Below are 13,438 nucleotides of genomic sequence, written 5' to 3'. Positions count from 1 at the left end.
ATAAAAAATATAGTAAAATATAAATGTAACAGTATAAAATATGGAATAAAAATAAAAATCGGCAGTAATAAGAAAATAAAACAGATATTGTTGAACATTGGGTGAACACTTGAGCTCTGTTAAGTGCCCCAACAAACATTCCTGTTGTCGTATTTTTCTCATACTGCCTGTGCTGCAGCACCTCGTGTCACCCTCTGTCTGAAACCAGAGCCCAGTCTGCTCTGATTGGTTAGCTGGCCGGCCCTGTTGGGATTGGTCAACCGCTTAGAGATGTCCCGCCCCTTAGTCTATCACGTACAATATGTTGGAGCACTAGCCAATAGAAACGTGAGTGTTACGTAGTGATGTCACTATGTTAAGGATGGAACCAAAGGAGGTGCTTCAGGCAGGGGGGAGTGTGTGGAAGAGAACTACCCTCTGGAGCAGTGCTTCTCAAAGTGTGGTCCGCGGACCACTGGTGGTCCGTGAGCGCCCCCTAGTGGTCCGTGAGTATATTGGTAACATTTCACATTTTAAATAAATAAGTTAATTTAAGTTTTCCGCACTCTCGCGGGAATATCTCCGCAATGGAGCGAGGTTAAGTTTCACTTTCTATTGCATGATATAGCCCAGCACAACACCTTAGTCACACATGTTGCCACCTGTTTGTCCCATTTTCAGCCGATTTGTAATCTGTTCTAGAAAAACGATGTGTTTTTGGATATTTGTGGAGTTAGGTGGTCCGTGAGTGTTTTTTTATTGGTTAAGTGTCCTTGGTATGAAAAAGTTTGAGAAACACTGCTCTGGAGGGAACACAGAGATCTTAGCCTTTGCAGACCATTCACATGCACACCTATATGACACCCTACAGGAAAGGGAACACCCACGCAGCATAATAGGGCCACATCATTTAGTTTAGTGAGCCACACTTCCTCTGGGGAAGTCCATTGAAGACAGTAATCAGGCAGGTCCAGATATCAAATGGATGGGCTGCTCCTCACTTAACTCTGGGCTAATGCTGTAACTATAGATTCATGACCGGTGGCTCTGTATCCTTGACTTCATCTGCTCCCAGTCATGGCTCCACTTTGCCGGCACACATTTCCATAAATGACACTAAAGAAGAAATATGAAGTGGATTTATCTACTTTCCCTATTCTCATGTTTGCCCTCACTGATGCTGCCCTCTCATGAATCATAGAGGACCGGGAGGCTTACCGGGAATTTCAATCGTTTATATATCCACAGGTTTTACGTTCTTCTCGGTGCAAAACAACGAGCTCACTGGAAAGCAATACTTTCACGGGGGCAATGCGGGAGATTGGCTGAATGTTCACCCTGTTTAGAGTTTTCTTCACCAGATTAATCCTGGAACAGATGAGGGATATTTCCTGAGCTCAGGAGTTGAATCAAGCACCCCTGGAGATAACCCTCCACAGTCCACATGAAAAGAGCCCGAACAGCCTTCATTGGGCGGGGAATAACACCGCAGAATTTGCCACTTAGCCTCCAGCAACTCGTTGAATCCCTTCATCTGCAAATATGTTAATAACTAAATCATTAGTGGAAACACTATTGACAAGATCAAGGATTACAAATGAATGATCACCTGCCTCTCATGTCTCCCGCTTGGTGTCGGGATCGCAGGGAAATTAGAGGACAGGAAGCAAATAAATGAAAACCTGTCTGAATATAAATTCATTTCATTTTGACCTGATAAAAATATCTCACTTCCCGAGGAACTTCCAACTCAGCCTCTGACTTTGAGGCATGACAGGACGCCGTTTAATCCCAGATTTAAAATGTCTTTCCTTGAGGAGGTTTGGGAATCCTGTGAGTAGCCGGTGAGACGCTATCATCTTAATGCCCAGGAGTGAGGGGGGGGAAATGCTAATCCGCACACACGCACGGTAGGAGTTTTATCTTTCATTAGGCTAGGATTAAAAGCAATTTAGAGTTATTGATATTATCTGCCATTAGGCTACGATTAGCACTCACTCCAGTGGCTCTAAATCAGCTCAAGCGGGAAATAAACACTTCAAGGTAGACTGAGATAGAGAGCAGCCTAGCATATAGATGAGGATGAGCCTATGTATTGTTCATAACTTGACCTTGTTTTGTACAAACTTGAAGTCAACTTGAGACAGATAAGAAGCCATGTTTCCTACCATCTATTCAAAGTGAAGTGATTGCGGTTTTCTTTATTGGTTTGAGCGGAATTTAGCTTAGCAAGGGCTCTCTCGAATAGAAGCAATGTGATGTTTCCATTTGATTTTGGAATAGTGCAGAAATGTGTCTCTGTGGCAAACACACGATTATGATACCAACAGGTTTTCTTCAGCAGGATAATATCCACATATTCACACCACTTTTTAAGCGTCAATTCTATCACCAGATGTAAAAAGCTAACGTTAGGCTATAAGGGAACGACAGCACGGTCACATGACTTCCCATCATCACCACCGCTAAGCTAAAGACGGCTAATGTTGTAGTCTCCTTTTGTCACATGTTGGCAGGGCCGTTTCTAGCTTTTTGGGGGTCCTATGCAAGATGCTGTTTGGGGGCCCTAGTTTTGACAGTTTTTTAACTACAATGGGGGGGATTCCGAAGCCTTTAAGATGATCTGTGGAGATGCATCAATCTGTTACACTTTAATAGGCCCTATGCCCCCGCATAGTCCGCATATAGGAAGAAACGGCCCTGCATGTTGGCAACCACCATTATTAAGACACGTATAAGCTTTGCACATTCATGAGTGGGGTATTTACGGATGTGTTTTATGTCATAAAACAAAACGTGTGCAAAACCAAAGACCTAGTTAAAGGTGGGGTATGTAACTTTGGAGAAACCAGCTCGAGTGTGCTAGAATTTGAAAGTACACAATCGGAAAAAATCTGCCCCTTCCTTCAGACTTCCTCACAGAGCCCCTCCTCCAACACGCACGAACGCGCACATGACCAACGAGGGCACGAGATTAGTGCACGAGATGGAAGGCAGGTAGGCCATCCAGTTATTTTAGCCGGGCCGGCTCAGATTAATTTTTGTATGTATTTATTGTCAAAGCATTTGATAAGATGATTCCATGGAATATAACAAAAAGTGTTTCTGAAATCACATACCCCACCTTTAAGGCATTTAACCAACAACACACACACAAAAACTGTTGACTTCCAAACAAGGTATCCCGGAAGTGGTAGCATGCTAACTCATTCCGGGCTTCCTTTTAGGCTGAATGCCCATCCTTAATTGCTTTAATCGCAGGCTTTTGGAATAACACTGCCCCATTGCTTCCACACCGACGCTAAGTTATTGTGAAGGAAGAAAAACAAACCTCATTACCTCTCAGGATTTGTTTTAGCTCCTTCATTTCACTGTGATAAACGGCTTCAGCCAGACCTTGGCCGTGGCACTTGCAGAACAGCAAAATAAAAACCGTACAGAGAGAATTCATGCACGATTATTAAAGACGATCAATGGGAGGGCTCAAATCCCTTGAGCTAGTTCACCGTGTGATCTTATATCATGTTTGACAGAAACATGCGAGAAAACATTTGCTTATTTGTAATATGTCTTCTTAGGAATACTAATATGCACATATCTAAATATATGCCACTATATGCATTCATTGTGTTTTGCTCTGTTCCTTTACCTGCCATTTTATATCTGTTCTCAGTTTTTTGTATGATAACTTTAGCCCATAATTGTACCGGAATTTGTGTGAGCAAGGTTTTCTCTTTTTTTTTTTATTCCCTTTCCAAACAGCCTCATCTTCTTTGCCATTTTAATCTTCCTCTCATCTTGTAATCCCACACTGAGGAGCTTTAATGTGCAGTACGTCCGCTGCTTTCTGACCACTACACTTAAGCAAGAATTTCACACTGGGAATACTTTCTAATTTGCAGCCTCAGCCTGAAGGAGTGCTGCGGACGGAGGGGGGGGATCATTATGTCTGTCGGATATCTCTCTTATTTAGTGAGTGTGTGTGTGTGTGTGTGTGTGTGTGTGTGTGTGTGTGTGTGTGTGTGTGTGTGTGTGTGTGTGTGTGTGTGTGTGAGTGCGTGCGTGCGTGCGTGCGTGCGTGCGTGCGTGCGTGCGTGCGTGCGTGCGTGCGTGCGAGCCTGCTTTTTGTTTCTGCACCAGGAAGCTAACATTGTCTTAAAAAAGCAACGCACATCATTTATCCTAAACCTCCAGGGGGCAGTACTGAGCTGTTGCAGTTAGTAAATGTGTTGCTTGTGAGAAAGACTTTCTGCCATACAAATCCATCAGAGAGTGTGTGTGTGTGTGTGTGTGTGTGTGTGTGTGTGTGTGTGTGTGTGTGTGTGTGTGTGTGTGTGTGTGTGTGTGTGTGTGTGTGTGTGTGTGTGTGTGTGTGTGTGTGTGTGTGTGTGTGTGTGTGTGTGTGTGTGTGTGTGTGTGTGTGTGTGTCTGAACTCTGAACGTGTGTGTTCATGTCCTGTAAAAAGTATGGTTTTATAATAGTAATTTAGCGTTTAGTTTATGCAGCGCTTTTAGAAAACCCTGTGCATGTTTCGTGAATGTTTTCTGAAGGCTGGTCATGTGTTGTCAAGTTTGTGAAAATGCTTCTTCATTTGTGTTCTGGCACATAAGCGTTTCTATATTTGCATCGTTTTTGAAGGTTTCTCCTAATGAAAATAATGGGCCGTAGTATTGTGATGCTTTAAGGTTTATAAAACACATTGATTTGGCCAATTTAACAGGACAGTAAACTAACGGTACAAAAACATGATATGGAACCAGTTCGGATCCGTTCTCGAGGGATCACCACGTAACATCCTGGACATGGAAGTAAACAAAGAGAAGAACAAAACAAGTTCATTATGAAACAGTTTGAGATAACAACTTCTGGAATCGATTGGATATTGCACCTCAAAAAGGGAATACAATTATTCAGAGTTAGCTTGTATCAAATCCACTTCTGAGCAATGCAAGCTACAGCCATGGGGAATGTAGGCCTCGTCAATCCATAACAGAGTGTATCTCCGCTGTTGGTCGGTTTGTCACCCAAAGCTGAAATGTAACATTGCATATATACAGTTACATGGTACATTTACAAATAAGAGAAATTACATAACCTAGCTTGGCATGTTTTGAATCCCCTAATTGCTGCTTTAGAAACAGTAGTCTTTCCCAGAAGCAGAACTAACGTACCCAGTGGGAGGATTTCTGAGAGCAGCAGCGAAAACCACAGCATCACAACACAGCAAAGGATCCACTAATGAATGCAGGACGGCTTTAGAGACACTGTTGTGCGTTCTCAAATTATGCTTTGAGAGAACAAAACAACTCACAAGAGATCGAAACTTTCTGAGGGCACAATTATGGACCCGGCAGGAGATCAGTAAAAGTGTGGTTCTCTGTGAGGAGAGAACAGCAGGCGTTTCAGTTTTGGATATCAATGTTTTAAAGGGACAGTCGGCAACAAAAAGTGCTTAAATATAGACTCAAATATCTGAACAACTTCTTTGACATGCCGATATTATATTCCAGTTGCTACCCAGAAAGAGTTTTGATATGTTCAAATCACAAATCAAAACTCATCATTGAAATATATTACGTGTTGTTGTGAATTTGTACTCTGTAAAGTGCCTTTGAGTTACTTGAAAAGTGCTCTATCAATAACATGTATATTCATTATCACTATTATGATTTGTATTTTACTGTCCTACACTCAACATGTTAACTTAAAGGTCCCGTGTCACGGCCATTTCTACTGATCATATTTCCATTGTTGAGGTCGACGAGAATAGATTTACATTGTTCAATTTTCCAAACTCTCATTGGTTTCTCACAGTATCTCTGTAAAGTATGTGTATTCACTCTCTGTCCTACACGGCTTGTTGGAGCTCCTGCCCCCCCCCTTCCTGTGAGCCCAGTGTGCTCTGATTGGTCGGGACGTTGCGAGGCTCGTTGCGAGGCCCGTTGCGAGGCCCGTTGCGAGGCCCGTTGCGAGGCCCGTTGCGAGGCCCGTTGCGAGGCCCGTTGCGAGGCCCGTTGCGAGGCCCGTTGCGAGGCTCGTTGCGAGGCTCGTTGCGAGGCCCGTTGCGAGGCCCGTTACGAGGCTCGTTGCGAGGCCCGTTGCGAGGCCCGTTGCGAGGCCCGTTGCGAGGCCCGTTACGAGGCTCGTTGCGAGGCCCGTTGCGAGGCCCGTTGCGAGGCTCGTTGCGAGGCCCGTTGCGAGGCCCGTTGCGAGGCCCGTTGCGAGGCCCGTTGCGAAGCCCGTTGCGAGGCCCGTTATGAGGCCCGTTGCGAGGCCCGTTGCGAGGCCCGTTGCGAGGCCCGTTACGAGGCTCGTTGCGAGGCCCGTTGCGAGGCCCGTTGCGAGGCTCGTTGCGAGGCCCGTTGCGAGGCCCGTTGCGAGGCCCGTTGCGAGGCCCGTTGCGAAGCCCGTTGCGAGGCCCGTTATGAGGCCCGTTGCGAGGCCCGTTGCGAGGCCCGTTGCGAGGCTCATTGCGAGGCTCATTGCGAGGCTCATTGCTGCGAGGAGCAGACAGGTTTCCGGGTCGGCGATACAGCGAGAACAAGCGAAACTCATCCTGAGCACACACACACTCACAGCCGAAGTAAAAACAATAAGTGTGGCTTGATATTGAGAAAGAAAAAGGTTTGTTACGCTGTGAGAACGGGTCTGCGGAGAGCATTTCTCCGCCATCCCAACTTGTCTGTTGCCAACCAGGGAGCTCTATGCAAGTCAATGGGACTCCCTGTTAGTTAGCCAAGGGGTCCTGGTGTGGGAGGGGCTCCACAGATTGGTCCATTTGATCCAATCCGGTCCTTTGTTGTTGATCTGGGTGTTCACACGTCACAGAACCAGGAAGCAAGCAATGGAGAAAGAGAAATCTCCAGCGAGGCGTTCTGGGGCAGCAGACAGGTCCTCTCTGTGTTAGAGCTCTACTCGCTACAGGGAGCACTTTGAGGGCTTGTGACTGCAGACCGTTCACATGCAGAACCTTCATAACAACAAGGGGACGGGTGATAACCGGAAAAGCATGACATGGGCCCTTTAATGATGTTACTTCCTGAATTAATGAATGTATATGATATGACAGTAAAGAGCTGCAGGAACAAGCGTTACAGTCTGGAAATCGAGTCAGCATTTTTGCACATTGTGTAAAAGAATGTGTTTTTAAAATATGTTTTTGGTTAGTTGCTGGGAATAAGGTGTGTGGCTAGGTTACCTTGAGACTTGTCATCTAATGTCATCGTCAGGACAACATTTTAGTTGGATCAATACTTTGTTTTAGGACCAAATACCTACAAAACCAATCTGTTTCAGTTGTACTAATTCAGCACTACAAAGTACGGCTGCGTGACGCTTGAAGAGACATTGCAATCATATATGTTCTTCTGCAAAATATCTTGCAACATGAAAAAATACAACTTTCAAGAGATGACAACAACGTACCTTTGTTGGTCAATATCATCCTCTCATCAATCCATCCTCTCCATCTCTCTGAAGCTGAAATATTTCAGTGCAATATAGATTTGAATCTGTGATCGTTGCAATTCTTCTTCTATCTTTCTGATGTTGAGAACTCTTCCTCGCCTACTTTCTTAAATCAGAGTAAATCAGGTTCAATCACACAGACTTGTCATGGAGATAAGTCACTGGAAATAATAACCATGCAAGATTTCCCTTTGCGTCAGGCAGGAAACAAATGCTGGGAGCAGCCTTAAGGAAACGTAATAATAATAATAATAATTCCTTACATTTATTATTGCGCTTTTTCAATGACTCAAAGCGCTTCACTTTGAGTCTTAAACGTGTAATGCAAATGTAAGCATACTCATTTAGATGCTGAGTACACATTATGTCTTCAAGTTAGCATTTTGTGTGTCAGTATTTTAGTTAGCAATGAGCTTAGAGAAATACAGCATCACACAGCCGCTAGCATGGCAGGACACTCTCGCTTTTTTAACACACATTTGTTTTTACTGCCAATGTCTTAGAAACTCAAACATTTCTTTACAAAACCTTCTGACTTGGAGTGATGCTCTTGGTGTCAAAGGAAGCTGAATGTATGAGCACACAAACACGGCCAGGCTGTATTATTGTGGAGCCGATCTATAACGACAGCCAACATGTTTAATTCAAAGCACAACATGCCCGAGGCAGCGATGGATTATTGGTCTTTCTTGTTCTTTACGATGGATTTCTCACCGTAGGACTTTTGAGCGAAAGTGCAACAATGGTTACAGAAGCAGTTTTCTCCACTGAGGGACCGACACGCAGTTTTGATTTGACTATTGATGCTTACTAGTGTGAAGGCGTTTTCTGCTCTCATGTGAGATTCTGGACTTGTTCTTGGCAAGTTTCCCCACTAATCTGTAGAGTAAAACAAACACAAAATGGAACTGAAATGTGGGGTCGGGTTTGATATAAAACCACACTACTCAATATTCTGTAACTACAAACTCAGGTCGGTTTCTTGGTAGGTGCAGTTCCCTTGGTTGGTGTGAAGCTGTCAATCGAACCCTCGTGGGGACCCAACAATGAAAAGGTGGTCCAAGCAGACTTTAATGAGTTGTTTGTTTGTAGTGTAAAAGAAAATGAACAAACCAAAGGAATGTATAATAGCAGATTTTAGCATGATTTCAAAAGCTTAATGTATGTTGAATCAGGCTACAATCTATTAATTAATTAATCAGTCGGCCAAAGGCTGTCGGCGAAAGAAATCACTCTGATTGGCTGTTCAGCTAGCGAATCAGAGCATGAGAAGCGAAACGGAAGTGAGGGACCCAAACAAACTGTTAAGAAGGCAGATCTGAGGTTTCATTTCTCTCCAGCTCTCGACTCAGGTTCGGGAAAGCCCCGTGAGCTTCTCGCTCTACCTGCTGTAGAGCAGTGCTTCTCAAACTGTGGTCCGCGGACCACTGCTGGTCCGTGAGCGCCCCCTAGTGGTCCGTGAGTATATTGGTAACATTTCACAATTGAAATAAATACATTTCAGTTTTCTGCACTCTCGCGGGAATATCTCCGCAATGGAGCGAGGTTAAGTTTCACTTTCTATTGCATGATATGGCCCAGCGCAACACCTTCGTCACACATGTTGCCTGTTTGTACCATTTGCAAGCGATTTGTAATCTGTTCTAGAAAAACGATGTGTTATTTGATATTTGTGGAGTTAGGTGGTCCGCGAGTGTTTTTTTATTGGTTAAGTGTCCTTGGAATGAAAAAGTTTGAGAAACACTGCTGTAGAGGGAAAATGGAATGCACGCTATGTGTTGTTTGTTTATATCACGCAGTCTGTTCTTCTTCTCTCGGTTAACACGCAGTCTGTCTTCCGGTTGTTGCCTCTTTTGAATGACGAATACACACTACCGCCGCCTGCTGGTAAGGAGAGTTATTGCCACTCACGCATGCGCAGTTCGTATGTGCTACTGGGCCGTCGGCTGAAGTCTTTGCGGTGTGTTCCAGTGCGACTGTTGGCGAAGACGCAGAGACGTGAGGCATCGCAACAGTCGGGGGTCCGTCTGTGTCAGTTATTTGGTGTCAGCTTGGTGTGTCCGGACCTTTAGGAAAGGAGCCACATAGCACATCCTCTGGGGTCCACTTCCACAGTGGGCCTTTCCAAGCGACTTTGAGCTGCTTCCTTGCGGCACACTGCCATGGGGGTATTATTATTTTCTGACTCAATGTACTTTTTCAGTTCATTAAGTTCATTGAAAAGTGTATCAAACCAATCCCACAGCAAGCCTCAGATCCAGCTCCTGTCTCCCGTCAGCACACCAAGGCTTGTGTACCGATACCAGTCATTCTGCATAACATGTGCTTGATTCAATCTCATCATACGAATAATGCCTTCATGAGCTTTGCGTGACCCCAAACAATAACATCACAAGCAAAACAAAATGGCTGCATCGACAAAACTGTCCAATCAATGACTTACCTGTCAGTCTGCTTAACTTCATCTGGTTTGTTTGTGGAAAACTACAGTAAGTGTGACCAGGAACAGACCAGAACTAAAAGGCAACAATGGATAATATAAGGTCCAGACCTAATTAACTTAAAGTGTGAAAGCACACTTAGTGTTTTGGTTTTTGGGTCCAGACTGTTTTGGATCAGTGTCACGACTGGCAAGAAACATGACTCCAAATCGAATTAAATCATATTTTGGGGTTGATGCTTGTAGATTGGTCTGCTAGGGCTGCTCAATTAATCGTATTTTAATCGCAATTTCAATTTTGGCTTGCAACGGAAAAAAAATTACGATCTTTTTTTTTAATTTTTTTTTTTTTTTATTGGTTTTTCAATTGAATTATACTTAAAGTTCAGCGTAATCAACTGTTCAAAACATGCTGTTCAAATGTCCTTTTTCAATAAATGGATGTTTTCAAAGTCAATGGATAATCGTTTTTAATAATCGTGATATCAATTATTGACCCAAATTATCGAGATTATGATGTTTGCCATAATCGAGCGGCCCTATGTTCTGCTGCCCTCAGGTCGCCCGAAAAATCACTTGAACTAACCGTCATTTCTCTTCAGAGGCAACACCTCCTTTCTGTTTATACCGACCGCACCGTTCAGTTACATAATGAGCACCATTCTGCTTTAATTTCACTATCTTTATGCAAGAAGCCATTTCAAAACCGACAGTGACAGTATCCCGCTGTTAATATCAGAAGGCGATTAAACGCACTGTGACTTTACTGTCCCGTGGGTATCTGTTTCACGCGCTGACTTCCTTGAATCTCATCACATAAACCACAGCATTCCCTCCTCCGGCTCACAAGTGATGAGAGCGCCATCTGTGGCATTTAAAATATGTATGTGTACTTTGTTGTCATTTACCACCACCTCCATAACGAACAGTGAGCAGGGGGGGAGCGAGATGTGAAGCTCAGTCTGAAAACCCGCGGCTGGGATGTCTCCACATCTGCAGTCTTAACTTATTACCCTGCTGTGGTTTATGGTTCGTGAAAGATGGGTGCGCTGCTGGGTCAGGCTGAGAGTAACAGAGAGATAGACAGAGCAGAGAAGGGAGGGGACACACATGGACTTGGCGGAGAAAGAGAAAACAAAAACAAACAGGAAGAACTACAGAAAAAATGATGCAACTAATGCAGAAACAAAAGAAAACAAAGCTAACGTCAGCCTTAAATTAAATATTCAAGGCAGTGTTATCCACCTCTAATATAATGGCTGTTTCTTTATGACCTAAACTGCAGGAAAAGGCATGCACATAAATCACTGAATATGTAAAACCTAAAGCTGCAAACAATGTCTATGTCAGTCTGACTCTTAGTGGAAGGTTTTAGTGCCCCATTGTGGTCTAAATGCTGGTTCAGAGGCTGTTACATCGTGACAGGGATAACAGAAGAGGGGAAAGGGAAGTGTTGGCATTGCTTCAAATCCACTTATGTGTGAACGCAAACTCTGACACCTACACAGAAGGAGGCGAGGACAGAAATCACAAGAAGATAGCAAGGAAGGAGGAGGAGGAGGAGGAGAGATAAGGGAGGAGATGAAGCCAAGAAACGGGAGGAAAACATGCAGGAGGGGGGGGAGGAAGACTGAGGGAGGAAAGAGCCAGCGACACAGCAGCAGCTCTGATTCAGCGGGAGGGACCAGGTGGAGGTGAGAGGGGAAGAGGCAGCAGGCATGGAAACGGAAAGAGAAAGAGAGGAATTGTTGGCCAGGAAAAGAACACAGAAAGCAAAGAGGAACCAGCAGAAAGATGGGTCAGGGAGGAGAGCAACAGAGGAAGAGAAGCAGGAGGAGGAGAAGAGAGGAAGAGATGTGGATACTTTGGTGAAGCTGTGGGTGTTTCTTTCAGGGAGAAAGGAATCTGTTTTAAATCCATTCTCCTTACAGCCGACTGCCTTTCCAGCTCACCTTAGTGATCGCTACTGAGTTTAGGACTTTTCATAGTGATGGAGACAGAGTGTCATAGAGAGGTCTAGATGGAGGGGTACGAGGCGGATTTAAACTCAAAGGAAGGCAGAAAGGGTTTATTACATTGCTTTGTTGCTCAGAAAAAGCAGAAAAGCTGAAACAAAACACAACATATATTCCGTCAGACACAGAACAGACGAATCAAAGAGAGGATCAGGCAATATGCTGTAAAAGAGGAGAACATAAGCACAGAGGTTTTAACAGGGTTTCACAGCCATCTGCTTTAATCTCATTCAGGTATCTCATCATGAGATTCATCTCCATCATATCCTCCTTTCGGGTTTCTCTCCATCTCTTTGTTTGGAATTATTTGTGTTTCACAGCAGAATAAACTTCCTTTTTACTAATAGATTAACGCAGCAGGGCAAACAAGACCTTCCTCATTAATGTTTTCCTTCACAGATACTCAAACAGCAGACCTCTAAATCTTATTCTAAGCACTCCAACCACCTGCAAAGGCTGCTCTCACACTTACACACAATGTGGCAGCTCTCTGGAGTGTGTGAGCACGGCCCTGCTCAGTCCCAGGATTCCCACCATGCTGCTCTGAGCACCAAATGAACCAGAAAACAAAGCGACACTGATGTGTTACGCACACCACACGCTGGATGAACTGCTTCTGACACATGTGGGGGACAAATGGCGAATGGCTTATGATCATTGTAACCCTGGGAGTAAATGAACAGCTAATTAAAATGCGGCAAAAAGGAGTGAGGTGACACCAACATCCTAAATCACAAAGCAAGTCCACAGTCCACTGATAACACTCACTACTTTCTCGTAAATGACTGAAAATTAGGCAGTCATTATTCAAATTAGACTTTCCTTATGTCTCCTTCTTCTTTTAACCGAGTGCTGACGCCTAACCGCGACAACACCTTCTCAGAACCTAGAGAATCAAATAATTGTACTTTATCCAAATTAACATTACGAGACAATCAGCCGGAATATCAATGAGTCTTTTACTTCTCCAGGCGGTATGACAGAGACATGAAGCCCCAGTTGAGAGCCTCCCCTCCGGGTCCGCGCTGCCCGGACTCGCTCCCTCTCCCCCGGGGAAAGTAGAAAGCGCGCAGCCTGCTCACCTGCTCTGTGTGTCCCGGACGAGCTGCAGAGGAGCAGGGCGACCTGAGCGATAATCCCAGCGACTCTTTTAGTCCCAACATCCATGATGAGGCGACGGCAGGCTGCAGAAAGCTGCTGGAGGAGAGAGACGGTCAACCTCTCCTCTACAGCTCCAAGAGAGATCTCCCCAAACCCGACTGAAGGACGAGGGAGAGAGGGAGGGGGGGGGGTGAGAGAGAGAGAGGGGGGGGGGGTTGTCAGTGTAGTCTGTTTTCTCAGTTTTTGCAGCTCTGTGGTTGGCTGGAGCCAAACTGAAATGCGCGCTCGCACACAAGCGTGCGCTCAGGTGCAAATGGTCTTTCACCAGTTACAATAAAACACCAACAAACAGCTGCATGACAGATGCGGGTGACATAATCATAGAATCATAGAATAGGCTTCTTTTGCGCTTTTTGAAATGGCCAATTGTGTCCC

General features: G+C 44.7%; 1 pseudogene; it reads right to left on the bottom strand.

Moving 5' to 3' along the window:
• The window catches only part of LOC117462446 (contactin-associated protein-like 4), a 119,285-nt pseudogene extending 106,154 nt beyond the window's left edge, over window positions 1–13,131 (bottom strand).
• Between the last annotated feature and the right edge of the window lie 307 nt (window positions 13,132–13,438).

The sequence above is a fragment of the Pseudochaenichthys georgianus genome, chromosome 17 (genome assembly GCF_902827115.2).
Source record: "Pseudochaenichthys georgianus chromosome 17, fPseGeo1.2, whole genome shotgun sequence".
Classification (NCBI taxonomy): domain Eukaryota; kingdom Metazoa; phylum Chordata; class Actinopteri; order Perciformes; family Channichthyidae; genus Pseudochaenichthys; species Pseudochaenichthys georgianus.
This window is presented reverse-complemented; position numbering and strand designations above follow the sequence as displayed.